This window comes from Phyllobates terribilis, unplaced genomic scaffold (genome assembly GCF_046119375.1).
Source record: "Phyllobates terribilis strain yellow unplaced genomic scaffold, ASM4611937v1 Scaffold_4__5_contigs__length_816908805, whole genome shotgun sequence".
Classification (NCBI taxonomy): domain Eukaryota; kingdom Metazoa; phylum Chordata; class Amphibia; order Anura; family Dendrobatidae; genus Phyllobates; species Phyllobates terribilis.
This window is the reverse complement of record NW_027362764.1, coordinates 225,789,398-225,807,886: the sequence shown is the minus strand read 5'-3', so window position 1 is coordinate 225,807,886 and position 18,489 is coordinate 225,789,398. Positions and strand designations below refer to the sequence as shown.

At 40.6% G+C, this 18,489-nt stretch overlaps 1 protein-coding gene across 5 annotated transcripts in view; it reads right to left on the bottom strand.

Annotated features, from left to right (window-relative positions):
- MYRIP (myosin VIIA and Rab interacting protein) overlaps positions 1-18,489 on the bottom strand; it is a 938,202-nt gene that overhangs the window by 323,221 nt on the left and 596,492 nt on the right. Inside the window, exon 1 of one of the 5 annotated variants that reach the window (XM_073678119.1) lies at positions 5,745-6,006. The exons of the other annotated variants lie outside the window; for them this stretch is intronic. The gene's annotated coding sequence lies outside the window, so the exon portion shown is untranslated. Of the gene's footprint in view, positions 1-5,744; positions 6,007-18,489 lie in introns of those variants that run through there. 5 annotated transcript variants of the gene reach the window in all.

Here is an 18,489-nt window from a genome sequence, read left to right as displayed (position 1 = left end):
TTTATTTCATCATGGATTCCACATAAAATTGGTCATACACGGATGTATAGCATTATCCAAAGATTTCTATGGGCACCACATGCATGCTTTGAATACAGCCATGTTCATGAGCCCATCCCACGACAATTATTAGTTTCAATGAATTAGCATGGAAGCAGTGAAATCTGTTTTATTCAATATAATTCATATACAGTATATGAGTTTTCTTCTGCAATATTACTTCCTGTATTTTCCTGTACAATACATATTATAAAATGCATCAGTCTTTTTGGCCTCCTCAACAAGGTATCTTCCTAATCCTGGAAATTTTTTGTTCAGACCCTTTTTATATTAAGACCAATCCCTTTCAGTTTGGATATCTATGCTTCTAAGAACCATTTAATTGTCAACACATTTGCAAATATACATTTTTGATGTTTTGAGGCATATTAAAATCTATGTCTCATTTTATTAAAGTGAATATGTCATCAGGTTTTTGTTATGTAATCTGAGAGCAGCAATGTATAGGGAAAGAGAGCCTGATTCCTGGGATGGGTCACTTACTGGGCTATTTGGTGTAGTTTTGATAGAATTCCTATTTTATCTGTTGTAGATGTAGCAGTGCTCAAATGCTGAGCTGTGTATAACCCCGTCCACACCACTGATTGGCAGCTTCCTGTGTACACTCTCAGCAAACTACCAATCAGTGGCGGGGGCGGGGTTACACAGATTCGCTGGACTGCTGTGTACGTTAGACTTTGTCAGGCAGTGTTAATCTCCTGCTGCTAAAATAGGGATTGCATTGAAACTACAACACTCAGGCTAGTAAGTGACACATCACTGGAATCAGGCTGTCTTGCTCTATAATATGCTGCTCTCACATTGAAAAGTAAAAACCCGCTAACAGAATTCCTTTAAGAATATATTTGCCCACAGAGCAGTAAGCAACAGCCTACTGGAATGAGTCTGAAGGACACAGATTTACCAGCAGCATTAACAGATTTTAACCTTAGAGAGCCATGACACTTTTTACTGACTTTTTTTCACTTGCACAGCAAATCTAATTTTAGCATAGAAATGTAAAAGAGCATTTATCAGAAATGACACAGCAAATCTATTAATCAATATAGATCAATTAATAAAACAGTAATTTAGGTAAAACTGAAGTCATTATTATCAGACACTGTATATAACCCTACATGGATCTTAGGGCAATTACACCATTCTACTTTTAACACCTTAAGGACTTGACCTTTTTGGGCTTTTAGGACGCAGCAGTTTTTTGCTTTGTTTTTTTTCACTGTCACATTCCAGGAGCCATAGTATTTTTATTTTTTGTCAGTGTAGCTGTATGAGGGCTTGTTTTTTTCAGAATGAGTTGTATTTATCAGTGGCAGAATTTTGGATACATATAACTTATTACCTTTTACTTACTAGTTAGAAAGCTTACAGCCTGCAATGACCCTGCTGCTACCTCACTACCATCAGAGCTACTGCAACCCCCAACCTACTGTCTCCTTCCCCATTATCCTGTAGACTGTCAGCTTGCAAGGGCAGGGTCCTTTCCCCCTCAGTCTGTCATTATTAGTTTGTTCATTGTAACTTATATCTGTATTCTAAAAATGTATGTAAAACTCTTTTCACATGTACAGCACCATGGAATCAATGGCGCACTAAAACTAAATAATAATATTTATTAGTCCCCAGACTTGAATATGCGATCTTATGATCGCAGTAGTAATACCCACCTCTATTTAATACACACCACTATTTGGGTAGTGCTGTGTATTACATTATCCTGTCAGTGCTTGACTGACATGTATTGAGCTCATCAGGCCCATCCTCTGGAAAGATCTGATAGGCTGGGGTGTAGGCAGACCCAGAGGCCTTTTTTAGGTCTCCGTTTGTCATTGCAACTCATTGGCACCCTAAGATCACACAGTGGGAGTGCCATTGAGCAGAAAGAGGCAATGAGCTCCCTCCGTCAAACTCCTAATGTGCCGCTGTCACTATTGATAATGGCATATGAGGGTTTGAATTGCTAGGATTGGTGGGAACACCAAATCCTAGCAGTTACAGCAGGAGCCTAGCTGTGTATAACAGTCAGGTTCATGCAGCGGATTGCGCCGGTACAAAACCTGCACCGTTGGATCGGGATGACATATCCGTAATATTGCACTAACTCACATGCTCATGACGGATATGTAAATAATATAGTTTAAGGGTTAAAAGATGAACAGTACTCTGAGGACAAGTAAAGGTAATACAATGTTTGATATGATATATCCATTGTAAAACAAAGTATTAAAACTAAAGAAACTTTACAAATATATTAGATTGAGTTAGCCTGCCCCATTGTCTAGAGCTCACCAGAGTACAGACTTTAATTCAACAAGGAATGCTGGAGGATTTCTGGTCTGTATCCTGTGAATAAAGCTCTGGAATATAATATAGATAAGAGCTTCTCGAACTGTGTTGCAAATAAAGCATGGTGCACACCAGTCTTCAAAATATGATTTTTATAATTAATCCACAAACACATAGCATGAAGCTCCCTTTCCCTAGTACAGCATAACAGCCATCTTTTTCCACCAATGACACCTCATCCGCCGCCTTCTCAAACTGAGCCATAAAGCAGTTGTTGGTAAGGAACAGGTTGAGAAGTAGGCTACACAAATGTAATTATATGTGGCACAGGCCTTTCACCAACATAACTGGCTCCTTATTTGAATGTTTTGCTCATTTCAGGAGAAACATTTTAATATACACTGAGGTAATATTTATAAAATGCTGGCATGGCCTACAACCAATGGTGAGGCCTATGTATCACTGTATACTGCTGGGTGAGACATCAGTAGAAAAAGATTAAAGGGGTTTTCCACTACTAAGACAACCTCTTAAACTAAATGTTCAGCCTCGATAAAATAAAAAAAACTATACTCACCTCACATGTCGGCTTTATTCAAGCGGTGTCGGCACTCACGGTCCCGGGGCTGTGATGTGATGGAATGACACGTGATGCCCGGCACCCAATCAGCGCTGCCGTCACTGTCCCCATCTTCGGACAAACTAAACATGAAGAGGAAGTCCGGGATCAGCTGCAGCTCTGGCTTCATTTTCATGTTTAGTTTGTCTGAAGGCGGGGACAGTGACAGTGATGATTGGCATCACGTGTCATTCCACTGCCTCACAGCCCAGGGACCGCGAGTGCTGACACTGCTGGAATGAAGCCGGCATGGGAGGTGAGTATAGCTTTTTTTTAGCAGGCCCGAATATTTCGTTTAAGAGGGGGTTGTCCTAGTAGTCGACAACCCCTTTAAGGAACTGTGATCAAGTCCTGGGCTTCTGAATATTTTGTTATTGGGATCTCCTTAGACGGATCAAGGAGATGCCTAGGTCTGACCAGATAAACCAAGGTTATGTCTTGGCCTCACCAATTGTGGTGGAAGTTCATACCAAAATTAAAAATGCTACCTCACCAACAACTACGATGCACCCCATTGGTGAGGTCCGCCTGAAGTGTGAGAACTGATATAGACTATCATTATAAGCAGAAGATTGTAATGCATTCACAAAGTAACTCAATCATTTGAATAGACTTATTCTATATTTAAAATTTAAAAGCACACATGAAGCAGAAGAAGACATTTTTTTCTTATCAACATTTAGGTGAGCATGAGAAAGTATTCAGAGAAATGTCTACAGTAAAAGACAAGATAGTAACTGTCTCTGACTAACAGAAAGCTGAAGGTATCTTTTCTCCAGGGTATAATATTATTTTTTGGCCTAAGTAAAGTCAATACTAAATGAGTTGTCTCAAGAGAATGTCACATTTTCATGCTGATCTCGGCAAAGGGGGAGCTGCAGCCAACCAAATATTTCAAGGACAGTGGCTGTTAAAAGTAGCATTACATACTATCTATTTAAATGAATATCTGGCTGTTTAATATACAGTTGGTCCAGAAATGTTACAGTAAGAGACTCTGTTAATAGCTAATCGAGGATGTGTCTGACTATGTATTATATAGATGGGCCAGAAATGCTACAGTCGGAGACACTCTGTTAAGTGTAAATCGAGGAGTTGTCTAGCTGTGTAATATATAGATGGGCCAGAAATGATACAGTAGGAGACACCCTGTTAAAGTACCACTTTGGCGTTTTCTTTTTTTATTTCACCACTGGAGTGGTATCACTAATGCATGATCCCTGCCCCTAGTAAAATTCGCACCAGCCAATGTCTTTTGCTCTTCCTGGCCGAGCTCTGGTCCCCTTTCGCCATCTTGTGATTACAACTCCTGACTAACGAAGTCACAGTTAACGGTAACTAGCTCTCAATGAAGGTCTATGAGAATCTCGTTCTGGCTCTCATAGACTTATATTGAGAAGTGACCTTTGGCTTGCCCAGCAAACACTGAAGAGATCCAGCTAGTCGCAACTACCAGAAGACGATATGAACGTCACCAAAGAATAAGACAGCGGCTGGTAAGTATTTTACTAAGGACAAGGAACATGTATCAGTAATACCTCTGTGATGGTGAAATAATAAAAAAAAATCAAAGTGGTGCTTAAATGGCTAATCGAGGTGGTATCTGGCTGTGTAATGTATGGATGGTCCAGAAATGCTACAGTAAGGGACCCTCTGTTAATGGCTAATCAAGCTGATGTCAAGTATGGAACCCCCTTCAATAAGATCCATATGACTCAATATGAAAAGGATATTTTTGTGAAACAACCCTTCTTGGCAGCATGGTTTTCAGATAGCACTGTGCATCTAATGATGAATCTTACATCCCACAGTGCTGTAACTACTGTCCCAATTGGTTTTGGGAAAACTCATTTATTTCTTAACTGTTATGTTAAGTGTGATCTCTGGTGAATTATATGCATGCAAGATTTATAATGTTGGGTAAGATAAATTAATCAAGTGTCATATTATTTACCGTAATTCAAACTAAGAAAAAACAGCTGCACTCTGAACTGCATTACTGCTGTAGAAAATACGTTAAAAATGAAGGTACTTCGCACACAAATTAGCCAATTAATGAGAGCCCAACAGCCAGCGACAAGGCGTACCCCTTTGTTGGGACCCTGACCTAATATGCCTCTCCCTGGCTAAAAGCCTGCAATTTTATGGGCAGGTAGGATCCAGCTGTAATCAAATTATTATTATTATTATTATTTAATTCCATTGTGGACAAAAGCTTGCATAGTGTGGAATTCTATGTAGCAAAAAAATCTCTACAGTAATTGTAGTCCTATACAAAGACTTTACATGCATGATTCCTTTTTTTCTAAATAACATCCCTTAATTAATAATTAGATAATACAGCCCTTATTAATATAATCCGCAATACACCATTTATTCCAAAGGGATTCATTTTGATGTGATAAAGAACGGTCACCAATCAACTTTGCAAGATGACACATTTAAAATGCAAATGTAACATCACAGACGCCAAATTGCCTGTTAACCTATGTTTCATTCAGGTATCGTAACTGGCATTTTTTACAGGCAACTATTCATCCGTTCATGCTTTACATGTGTATGGCTTATAAATTAAGGGGTTTTAGCCAAACTTAAAGCTACCATACTAAACATAGTGATAAATGAATTACAGCAAATAAGGCAAAATAGAGGATAAGCAGGGGGTGTGACAACCAGTATATAAAAAATGTCCTTAAATATTACTTGGTATAAAGTACTAAACTAAAGCAGGAATATAAATATTTTCATATATATAATATACATAGAAAGATATAGTTACCCCACGTGAAATGCATCATGTCCTCTTCCCTAGGTAAGATGCAGACGATTGAGCTATTCTAGAGGCATCGCCTTTATGCTTGTGAATGGAAGGTGTACAAGCTGCTTTTCTGTATAGAAGGAGGGGGATAAAGACAGTAGCATGCCAAGGATGTGTCTGTGCACTCCCTTCTCCGGCTTTGGGGGAAAGATACTGAGAAACAGCTGTGATCTCGCAGCAGCGAAGAGAATCACAGCTACCACCACTACACAAGCAATAAAACCAGAAACTCGGTCTCACCCAACAGAATCAATATACCGTATATGTATTTTTTTTAATCAAAAGCCAGCATTAGGCTTGGCTCCTAGCATAGAATATTTAATATCTTGAAAAGCAGCCAATTCATTACCACGTGGCTGAATTGTAGACCGGCTGTATTAAACTGCCTAGGAAATAAGATAAAAATGCAGAATTTGAAATGACTGGTCTCCAGGAGCAATGATCAAGGGGAATGTATAGATGGATGTAAAGACTTGTAGCTTATTAGTTGATGTGTCAGCAGAAAATGGTTATAAAAAAGAAGATATTCTGTAAGGGATTGAAAAAAAAATAAATAAATCAGGGTTTAGGAAGTGTAACCATAGCAACTGTGGTGCGTTATTTCAGACCAATATCAATAATTTCTCTTGAAAATTATAACCTAGTTAGATGCTTCATATGCAGTAAGCAGTAGATGCAACTGTGTTATATGGTGTTACCCAATCCACTCCCCATCTCCAAGGGTGCTATTATTTAGTGATTCATGTAAGCTTTTATCATGTATAGGAATGCACATAATCAATACCAATAGTATGACAATTAGTGGGTGGGAGGGTGAAATACTGATTATTATTACCATAGGTGAAACACAATGGCCAGAATAAAAAATAAAATTGTTCCTTGCAAAAAGAAATGCCCATGTTTTATATTTAGCAAATGTGAATTGACTGCCCATGCACTTTGTGGTTGGGAATATGAACTGATGTACAAGCTATGCCCTCTAAATAATATAATATGGCGGTCCCACCTTGCAGACTGAATGTGGCTTATTGACACTATATGGTCAAGACATGATAGTCCATAATTGATATAATATTTTTACAAAAAAAGTGGTAATGTGTTTGTAGTTAAATCAGTTATTTGTACCTACTACAAGCCGAGGCCCCTGGCATGAAGCTTGTATGGCAATATACATACAGCCTCCATGCATTGCAGTACAGCATTCTTTAATAGTAGACATATTCTAGGGGATAATTACTCTAGGAAAGAATATCTCTGTACATTAGAAGTCTAATGGAGCATGCCACAAATGTATTTTCTAGACAGAATAGTCCACCATTAGGGACAGTATTATACACTGCTCAAAAAAATAAAGGGAACACTGAAATAACACATCCTAGATCTGAATGAATGAAATATTCTCATTGAATACTTTGTTCTGTACAAAGTTGAATGTGCTGACAACAAAATCACACAAAAATCATCAATGGAAATCAAATTTATTAACCAATGGAGGCCTGGATTTGGAGTCACCCCCAAAATTAAAGTGGAAAAACACACTACAGGCTGATCCAAGTTTGATGTAATGTCCTTAACCCCTTAAGCCCCGAGGGTGGTTTGCACGTTAATGACCAGGCCAATTTTTACAATTCTGACCACTGTCACTTTATGAGGTAATTACTCTGGAACGCTTCAACGGATCCCCCTGATTCTGAGACTGTTTTTTCATGACATATTGTACTTCATGATTGTGGTAAAATTTCTTCAATATCACTTGCGTTTATTTGTGAAAAAAATGGAAATTTGGCGAAAATTTTGAAAATTTTGCAATTTTCAAAATTTGAATTTTTATGCCCTTAAATCAGAGAGATATGTCACACAAAAGAGTTAATAAATAACATTTCCCACATGTCTACATTACATCAGCACAATTTTGGAACCAAAATTTTTTTTTGTTAGGGAGCTATAAGGGTTAAAAGTTGACAAGCGATTTCTCATTTTTCCAACAAAATTTACAAAACCATTTTTTTAGGGACCACATCACATTTGAAGTCACTTTGAGAGGTCTTTATGACAGAAAATACCCAAAAGTGACACCATTCTAAAAACTGCACCCCTCAAGGTGCTCAAAACCACATTCAAGAACTTTATTAACCCTTCAGGTGCTTCACAGGAATTTTTTGAATGTGGAAGAAAAAAATGAACATTTAACTTTTTTCACAAAAATGTTACTTTAGACCCAATTTTTTTTATTTTCACAGGGGTAACAAGAAAAAATGGACCCCAAAATTTGTTGTGCAATTTCCCCTGGGCATGCAGATACCCAATATTTGGGGAAAAAACACTGTTTGGGCGCACGGCAGGGCTCGGAAGGAAGGAGCGCCATTTGACTTTTTGATTGTAAAATTTGCTTGAATAATTAGCGGACGCCATGTTGTGTTTGGAGAGCCCCTGTGTGCCCAAACATTGGAGCTCCCCCACAAGTGACCCCATTTTGGAAACTAGACCCCCCAAGGCACCTATCTAGGTGCATAGTGAGCACTTGGAACCCCCAGGTGCTTCACAAATTGATTCGTAAAAATGAAAAAGTGTTTTTTTTTCCACTTTTTCATTTTTACGAATCAATTTGTGAAGCACCTAGGGGTTCCAAGTGCTCACTATGCATCTAGATAGGTGCCTTGGGGGGTCTAGTTTCCAAAATGGGGTCACTTGTGGGGGAGCTCCAATGTTTGGGCACACAGGGACTCTCCAAATGCAACATGGTATCCGCTAACAAATTGAATGGAAAATCGGCTCAAATTGTTAGCGGACACCATGTTGCGTTTGGAGAGCCCCTGTGTGCCCAAACATTGGAGTTCCCCCACAAGTGACCCCATTTTGGAAACTAGACCCCCCAAGGCACCTATCTAGATGCATAGTGAGCACTTGGAACCCCCAGGTGCTTCACAAATTGATTCGTAAAAATGAAAAAGTGAAAAAAAAACACTTTTTCATTTTTATGAATCAATTTGTGAAGCACCTGGGGGTTCCAAGTGCTCACTATGCATCTAGATAGGTGCCTTGGGGGGTCTAGTTTCCAAAATGGGGTCACTTGTGGGGGAGTTCCAATGTTTGGGCACATAGGGACTCTCCAAATGCAACATGATATCCGCTAACAAATTGTTGGCTCACATTGTTAGCGGACACCATGTTGCGTTTGGAGAACCCGTGATGTGCCTAAACAGTGGAGCTCCCCCACAAGTGACCCCATTTTGGAAACTATACCCCCCATGGATTTTATTAAGGTGTATAGTGAACATTTTGAACCCAGAGTTACGACACAGAATTTATTTACATTAGGTCATCATATTGAATAAGTTGTCATTAGTCTTGAGCGCAAGTGCTCGCTACTTGAGTTTGCATCGGGTACTCAGGTATGCACCATGTACAGCGTGTGCTCGAGTGACATGCTCGAGTCCCTGCTCCGCATGTTTCACGGTTATTAGACTCCCAAAAAAAAACATGCGGGGATCGCTCGTGCATGGCAGGCAATCCCCGTAAAGTTTTTTTGGCTGCGAAGCATATGGGGCAGAGACTCGAGAATGTCACTCAAATACCCACGATACTCAATGCATACCAGAGCACCCGATGCAAACTCAAGTAGCGAGCACTTGCGCTCAACACTAGTCGCCATATCGTCATCTTTTTTTCTTACTTTTGAAAAAAATCCCAACCCCATCACAACCCTAACCCCAACCCTAACCCCAGCCCTAACCCTAGCACAACCCTAACCGTAGCACAACCCTAACCCTAGCACAACCCTAGCCCTAGCACAACCCTAACCCTAGCACAACCCTAGCCCCAAACCCAGCCCTAACCCTAGCCCAATCCTAACCCAAGAGTTTATTTTTGACGCCGTTCCTTGTGCGGTATAAGTGACAAGACGACTTTATTCTTCGGGTCGGTGTGATTACAGCAATACCAGAATCATATGGGGTTTTTATGACTGACAGCTGTCACACACTAAAAGACGCATTTTTTGTAAAATCTAGTTTTTGCATCGCCATATTTTGAGAGCTATAATTTTTCCAGATTTTGGCAGACAGTCATGTCACGGCTCGTTTTTTGCGGGATGACTTGATGTTGTTATTGGTGCCATTTTCAGGCACGTGACATTTTTTGATCGCTTTCTATTCCGATTTTTGGGAGGCAGAATAAACAAAAACCAACAATTCAGGAATTGTTTTTTTTGTTTTTTTTTATTCTGTTCCGCGTGTGGTAAAATTGATAAGGTAGCTTTATTCTTTGGGTCAGTACGTTTACAGCGGTACCACATTTATATCGTTTTTCTATGTTTTGCACTTTTACATAATAAAAGCAATTTTATAGAAAAAAATATTTTTTAGCATCACTTTATTCTGAGAGCTATAACTTTTTTATTTTTCGGATGATGGAGCTGTATCGTGGCTTGTTTTTTGAGGGATGAGATGACGTTTTCAGCGGTACCATTTTTATTTATATTTGTCTTTTTGATCGCGTGTTATTCCATTTTTTGTTTGGCGGTATGGTGATAAAGCATTGTTTTTTGCTTCGTTTTTTTTTTTTTTTACCGTGTTCACTGAAGGGGTTAACTAGTGGGACAGTTTTATAGGTCAGGTTGTTCCGGACGCGTCGATACCAAATATGTGTACTTTTATTGTTTTTTTTTTATTTTTTTTATAATAATATTTATTGATGGGTACATTATATTTTTATTTTTGGTGGATTATTATTTTTTTTTTTTTTATATTTTTGCAATTTTTTTTTTTATTTTTTTTTTTCACTTTCTGGAAGCTTATATAGTTTATTACTTTGTCCCACTCTGGGACTTTCACTTTTTTTCCTCTGATCGCCTGCATGGCACAGGAATGCAGCACCATCCCTGTGCCATGCAGGCTGTCAGCGCCGGACAGGGAGAAGATTGTTTGGAGATGCACTGTGCATGTCCAAACAATCTTCCTGCTGTCTGGTGACCCGGATGTTGTCATGACGACATCGGGTCGTCATGGCAACACCCGGGAAGGCTTTGCAGACAGCGGAGGAAGCCGGATGAGGAGGTGAGTATCTGCGATCATCTCCCCTTGCCCCCGCAATGCTGCGATCGACTTCGATCGACTTCGATCGCAGCATCGCGGGGGTTAATGTGCTGGGAGCGGTGCAGGACCGCTCCCTGCACATAGTATCGGGTGTCAGCTGTGACAATCAGCTGACACCCTGTGGCGATCGCGCCCGCACAGCCTGTGTGCGCGCGCGATCGCCATGACGTACTAATACGGGTCTGGCTCTTAAGTCCCAGGGCACAGACGCGTATTAGTACGTCAGATGTTGTTAAGGGGTTAAACCAGTCAAAATGAGGCTCAGTATTGTGTGTGGCCTCCACGTGCCTGTATGACCTCCCTACAACGCCTGGGCATGCTCCTGATGAGGTTGCAGATGGTCTCCTGTGGGATCTCCTCCCAGACCTGGACTAAAGCATCCGCCAACTCCTGGACAGTCTGTGGTGTAACGTGACGTTGGTGGACAGAGCGAGACATGATGTCCCAGATGTGGTCAATGGAATTCAGGTCTGGGGAAGGGGTGGGCCAGTCCATAGCTTCAATGCCTTCATCTTGCAGAAACTGCTGACACAGTCCAGCCACATGAGGTCTGGCATTATTCTGCATTAGGAGGAGCACAGGGCCAACCGCATCAGCATATGATCTCAAAAGGGGTCTGAGGATCTCATCTCGGTACCTAATGGCAATCAGGCTACCTCTGGCGAGCACATGGTGCGGCCCTCCAAAGAAATGCCACCCCACACCATTACTGACCCACTTCGAAACTGGTCATTCTGAAGGATGTTGCAGGCAGCAGATCGCTCTCCACGGTGTCTCCAGACTCTGTCACGCCTGTCACATGTGCTCAGTGTGAACCTGCTTTCATCTGTGAAGAGCACAGGGCGCCAGTGGCGACTTTGCCAATCCTGGTGTTCTGTTGCAAATGCCAAGCATCCTGCATGGTGTTGGGCTGTGAGCACAACCCCCATCTGTGGACATCGGGCCCTCATACCACCCTCATGGAGTCGGTTTCTAACCGTTTGTGCAGACACATGCACATTTGTGGCCTGCTGGAGGTCATTTTGCCGGGCTCTGGCAGTGCCCCTCCTGTTCCTCCTTGCACAAAGGCGGAGGTAGCGGTCCTGCTGCTGGGTTGTTGTCCTCCTACGGACCCCTCCACGTCTCCTGGTGTACTGGCCTGTCTCCTGGTAGTGCCTCCAGCCTCTGGACACTACGGTAACAGGCACAGCAAACCTTCTTGCCACAGCTCACATTGATGTGCTATCCTGGATGAGCTGCACTATCTGGGCAACTTCTGTGGGTTGTAGAGTTCATCTCATGCTACCATCAGTGTGAAAGCGCAACCAACATTCAAAAGTGACCAAAACATCAGCCAGAAAGCATTGGTACTGAGATGTGGTCTGTGGTCCACACCTGCAGAAACACTCCTTTATTGAGTGTGCCTTGATAATTGCCAATAATTTCCATCTATTGTCTATTCCATTTGCACAACAGCATGTGAAATTGATTGTCAATCAGTGTTGCTTCCTAAGTGGACAGTTTGATTTCACAGAAGTTTGATTTACTTGGAGTTATATTCTGTTGTTTAAGTGTTCCCTTTATTTTCTTGAGCACTGTATATATATATATATATATATATATATATATATATATACATACATACATACACACAGTGGGTAAAATAAGTATTGAACACGTCATCAGTTTTCTAAGTAAATATATTTCTAAAGGTGCCATTGTCATGACATTCTCACCAGGTGAGAATCCACACAGGTAAAAAAATATAACCACAGATGTTCATAAATTAAGTTATGTGTAATAATGAGAAATGACACAGGAAAAAAAGTATTAAACACATGAAGAAAGAGAGGTACAAAAAGCCATGGAAAGTAATGATACCAGCTGAAATCTATCAGTAATTAGAAAGCAATCCTGTCACTTAGTGATAAATAATAGCTGGTTTAACTGATGAACTATAAAAAGGGATCTCATTACCAAGGTGCCACAGAAGAAACATCTCATGATGAGTAAAATCAGTGAGCTGTCTCAAGACCTTTATAACCTTATTATTGCAAAACTTACTGATGGCATTGGTTACAGAAGAATTTCTAAACTACTGAAGGCTCCAGTGAGCACTGTTGCAGCCATAATCTCAAAGTGGAAAGAACATCATTTCACCATAAAGCAGCCACGACCAGGTGCTCCCCACAAGATATCAGACAGAGGTTGAAAAGAATTATCAGAAGAATTGTGCAAGAGCCAAGGACCACCTGTGGATAGCTACAGGGAGACCTGGAATCAGCAGATGCAAATATTTCAAAGAAAACACTAATTAATACACTTAACCTCCATGGCTTGTATGCATGCTCACCACGCAAGACTCCACTGCTGAACTAAAAGCATGCTTAAGTGCGTTTAAAGAATGCTCAACAACATTTAGACAAGCCTGAGAAATGCTGGGAGAATATAGTCTGATAAAATAAGACCAAAATTTAACTCTTTGGATGCCAAAATACACACCACATTTGGAGGCCCAAAGGCATTGCATATCACTCCAAAAACATCATACCAACAGTGAAGTTTAGAGGTGGGAATATCATGGTGTGGGGCTGTTTGTCAGCATACAGCACTGGCAAACTTCATATAATTGAAGGAAGGAAGGGCAAATGTACCAAGAAATTCTTGACAAAAATCTGCTGCCATCTATCAGGATGAAGAAGATGAAACGAGGGTGGACATTTCAGCAAGACAATGATCCCAAACACACAGCTGAGGAAACTCTCAATTGCCTTCAGAGAAAGAAAATAAAGATGGTAGAATGGCCCAGCAAATCACCTGACCTGAATCCAATAGAAAATTTATGGAAGGAACTCAAGCTCAGAGTTCATAGAAAGAGCCCACAGAATCTTCAGAATTTGAAGAGTGTTTGTGTAGAAGAATGGGCCAAAATCACACCTGAGCAATGCAAGTGACAAGTTTCTCCATACAGGAGGCATCTTGAAGCTGTCATCACCAACAAAGGCTTTTGTAGTAAGTATTAATTATATTTCAGTAAGCGCGTTCAATACTTTTTTACTGTGTCATTTCTCATTATTACACATAACTTAATTTATGGACAACTATGATTTGATTTCTTTGCCTGTGTGTCACGGGTCTACCACAACAGAGAGGAGCCAGAAGACCGCAGCGTCTAATTCCTCCCACACCTGCACTCACTTGAAGCCTTTCACTTTCACATTAAATGGTGCAGGTTTCTTTCAGCAGTGAAGGGGTTAATCTGCTCAGTTGTGTGCTCCTGGAAGCTTACCTGCATTAAGGCTCTCAGCTGTCCAGTGTTAGCCACTCCCCGCTCCTATATAGTCTGGGTTTTGGCTTGGAGTCATTGCCAGAACTAGCTTATGCTGCATGGTGCTAGGAGTGTGGTGGAAAATTATTTCTTTGAGAAGGCATTGGGAGGATTTAAGCTAAGATTGTTGTGTGGTTTAGATTGGGTGTAATCTTATTCTGCTCCTATTTTGGTTTTTCACTATCCTCGACTCCCCCGTGTTAACCTCTGTTGTTTGTGTGCATATATTTCTATGATTAGTATTTTCCTTTAGTCCTGTTTGCATTACCTTGTTAGTTTGGTTGGTGTACTGCCATACACTACTACTTCCCTCTTCCCTGGGTGGGGAAAAGGAACAGACTGAGGGCGGATTGGGGAGCTCAGACAGAGTGCATGGCCCCGGCGTCTTCACCTTCGGAAGCGATCCGGGGAACGGTGCCAGCTAGGGCGCCCCTAGCATTAGGGACAGGGAAGGAGCCCCTGGCCCCGGGATACCAAACAACAGAGTCGTGACATTGTGTGGATTGTATGGGTTGTTACTGACATCTGATGAGAATTTCATATCAATAGAACCTTTAGAAATATATTTTCTTAGAAAATTGGTGACGTGTTCAATATTTATTTCACCCGCTGTATATAAATGTATATACACACACACATATTATTCTTTACTTAAAAGCATATTTGGTGCTAAAAATCATTTTTGCAATTGGGTTTCATTAATAAATTTACACCGTTTGGGTTTTACAGACTTTTTGTTTCTCTGCAAACTCAACTTTGATGTGGTCTATGGTCATAAATCAGCTGAAAGGCACTAATTCCTTGTCAGACCATCATGGAATAAAAAAGGTAAAGAACTAAAATAAAGTGGTTGTAAGAAAATGCACAGCCTTAAACTAATACTTTGTTGATGTACCCTTTGAATTTATGACAGCATTCAGTCTTTCTGGGTAGGAGTCTATCAGCATGGCACATCAAAAATTGGCAATCTTTGTCCACTCTTTCTTGCAGTAGTATTCAAAATTTGTCCGATTGCATCTCCTGTATACAGCCTTCTTCAGATCATTTCAGATTTTTTTTTCATTTGGATTCTGGTCTGCGTTCAGGCTGGGCCATTCCAAAACGTTGATGTTCTGGCAAATCCATTCTTTTGTTGATTTGGAGGTATGCTTAGTGTCATTGTTGTGCTGAAAGCTTAAGTCCTCTTCATCTTCAGCTTTTTAGCAGGGGTCTAAAGATTTTGATGCAAAATTGACTGATATTTGGAACTGTGCATAATTCCGTCCACCTTGAGTAAAGCCCCAAGCATTATGCATGATTTGGGCAGACTTGATGTAGGATTTGGCAAAAAATCACTGGGCTTAGATGTTTTTCTTTGTCAAAAAGGCTTCCATCTTGCCACTCCACCCAACAGGTCAGATGTATAAAGAATATGGGAGATTGTCATCACATGCAGTGAGCAATCGGTATTTCCCAGAAATTCCTGCAGCTCCTTTAATGTTGCTGTAGGCCTATTAAGTAGAAATTCGCAGCACACTCTGGGCTTGGTTGATGCAAAATTTATTATATCTCTGTGAAAAGCAAAAATAAACAAATTCTATGCTTGAGAATATGTGACCAATTTTACAAACGTTTCGACCCTACCAGGGTCTTTTTCACAATGTCATTGTTTGCAAAGTAGAATTATTTAAGGGAATCATTGGAACAGAGTCCAATGTTTGGGCTGTTTGATTTGCTGGTCTTGTCGCAGAGGTGGGGTATCTTTGAAGTAAGATGCTTTGTTTCATGGTTTTTAATGGCTCTCACACGCCCCTGAGTTGGCGTTGCATGTCACACAAATTTAAGCCACTTCTTGAATGTCTTCACAGTGTTTCGTGGTATATCTAATGAATTGGAATCTTTTTTGTACACTTCTCTTTACTGATAACAATCAACAATGCTGTGTTGTAATGGTCATTGATTAATTCTGCAGTAGAGATGGAATGATGGGTTTCTCTGCTGCTGATAATTCTGGTAAAGGATCCATGAAACAGAAGATAAAGTGGTTAAATATGGTTTAATGTCAACGCATATCAAAGTCATCCGACTTCTTCCTCGGGACAACCACATGTGCAAGGAACAACGGAATACATACACTTAAGTACATGAAATATTCAAATAAAGGCGCCAAAAAAAGAGGGTGGACAGAAATCACATGGGGTGTACATAAGCTCAAACAATTGTCCTAACAGATATGGTTTGTTAAAGGGAACCTGCCACCAGAAAAAACACTATGAACCTGCAGATATGGGGTTAATCTGCAGGTCAATAGCGTTATTATACTGGCCGGCACCTGCAGGTAGCTGATTAAATCAGCCATCATGTGTGGGGAAAAATGCTGGCTCGCCGCGCAAACCCGCATCAAAGTCAGGGACACGACTTTTGACGTACATGCATGGCAAAAGTTGTGAAGGGGTTAAAAATGCATAAACAGTAAAAATAATAACAATGAATAAGTCATACCGTATGTACTACAGAATAAAAACTATTACATCTTACCCAACAAAAAACAACATCAGATGTAAAAATAATAAAAGTTATAGTTCTTACAAAACATTGGGTCCCCAGTACCGAATATAGGCTGTGCTTGAACAAGTTAATAGATGCCACAAAATACACTGATAAAATGACATGAGATTGTGCTGTATTTCCATCAGACAATCTGTATGATAACAACACTACAAATGAAACCACATCCAGAAAGTTAAAAAAAGGTTGTAAACAGTTCAGAATGGCATAAAAAAGGGGCAATGCTAATTTCAGTGATTGCCTCAGTCACGCACTGGTCTCTACTACCAGCTACAGCAATAACACGTTGTGATGTAGCAGACATCCCTTTAATGGTTCAGTGTGTTTGAATGACCATGTACCTTCCCCTTTAATTGACTGGTCACATGACCGTGACATCACACAGGTCCTTATGCACACAGAGGGTGTGGACACATGACTCTGACATCAGTTAAGGTCCTATGTGTGAGTGTGCTGCAAGATATATAAACCACACTGTTTGTCTGAAGCCTAGTGAGGTCAAGTGAAGCCTGGCAGCCTAGAAGGCCGAGACTGGATCCTGGGAGTGGATGCTAGTGGCTTGGAGGGCCAGAGGCTAGTGGACTCCTGGAGGGTGAAGCCTGGATCCTGTGTGGATGTCAGTAAACCTTGGAGGGCCAGAGGCTAGAGACCCCATCTGGGAAACAAATGGACCAAAGCAGTTAAAGCCCGAAGTAGGTAATACTATTTGTGTTATGGACATTTTCACGGACATTGTTTTACTATTACCTTGTGGGAGGCTGTAACTAGAGCCAAGTGGGCCGGTCTGCCACTTGGGCTCGTGGACTTTATATGTGTGTCGGTGGGCCACGGAGTTGGACCCGGAAATCAGCAGTTTATGGAGTTAATAAACTGCTGAGTTGAGAAATACCGGAAAATATGGCTGGTGTGTTTTAAATTGACGCAGCGAAGCGAGTATCCCCCAGGATAATGACAAGCGCTGCCTTACAACATGATCAGCTGCGGTCAATCATTGGCTGAGGCAGGTCATCTCATTGGCCACTGATTGTGGAGAACAGTGGGACACCCAGGAAGCAATGAACTGGTAGCCTAGGGGAGTCCCCGAAAAAGGTTTATGTAACTATCACTTCCTTTTTTTTAAATGCCATATTGATAATTAAAAAAAATGAAATAGACAGGTCATTAGTGCTCTGTTCACACTTGAGTATTCTATTAGAGGCATATTTCATTAGAATTTCCCAATGCACATTGCAATTGGCATTTCACACTTTCTGCAATGTAATAATTATCAATGATATGATAACCCCTCTATAATTAATGTTGCTTGCAGGGGTGATATAACATTCTCAGTACATGAAGGACTGAGTTACTGCACATTTTGAGACCTGTGACTAGTCTTGACCTCCTGTATCTGAGTAGCTCAATGATCAAAGACACCTGCAGTGCTGGTGAGTGGAAAGTATTACTGGTGTCATGATATAACACCTGGAATCAGAGTCTGAAACTGCGGCAGCCTTCATTACCAGCTCCATTTGTGATCTCTGTAATCTTTTATGTTGTTTTGTAAAGTAAAGAAAGGAAACAGATTTCAATTTGCTTTGTTGCTGGTTAAAGCACCTGCATTGAAATGTCTAAAGCAATGCTTAGTATTGTGCACACAATGCAATAACGCAGCCATACAAGAAGATCATATCCTGTCCTAACAGGAGAATACCAATGAAGCATCATTAGGAATAGACACATTTTGGTATTTAATGAATAAACTGTAACTAAGTAATGG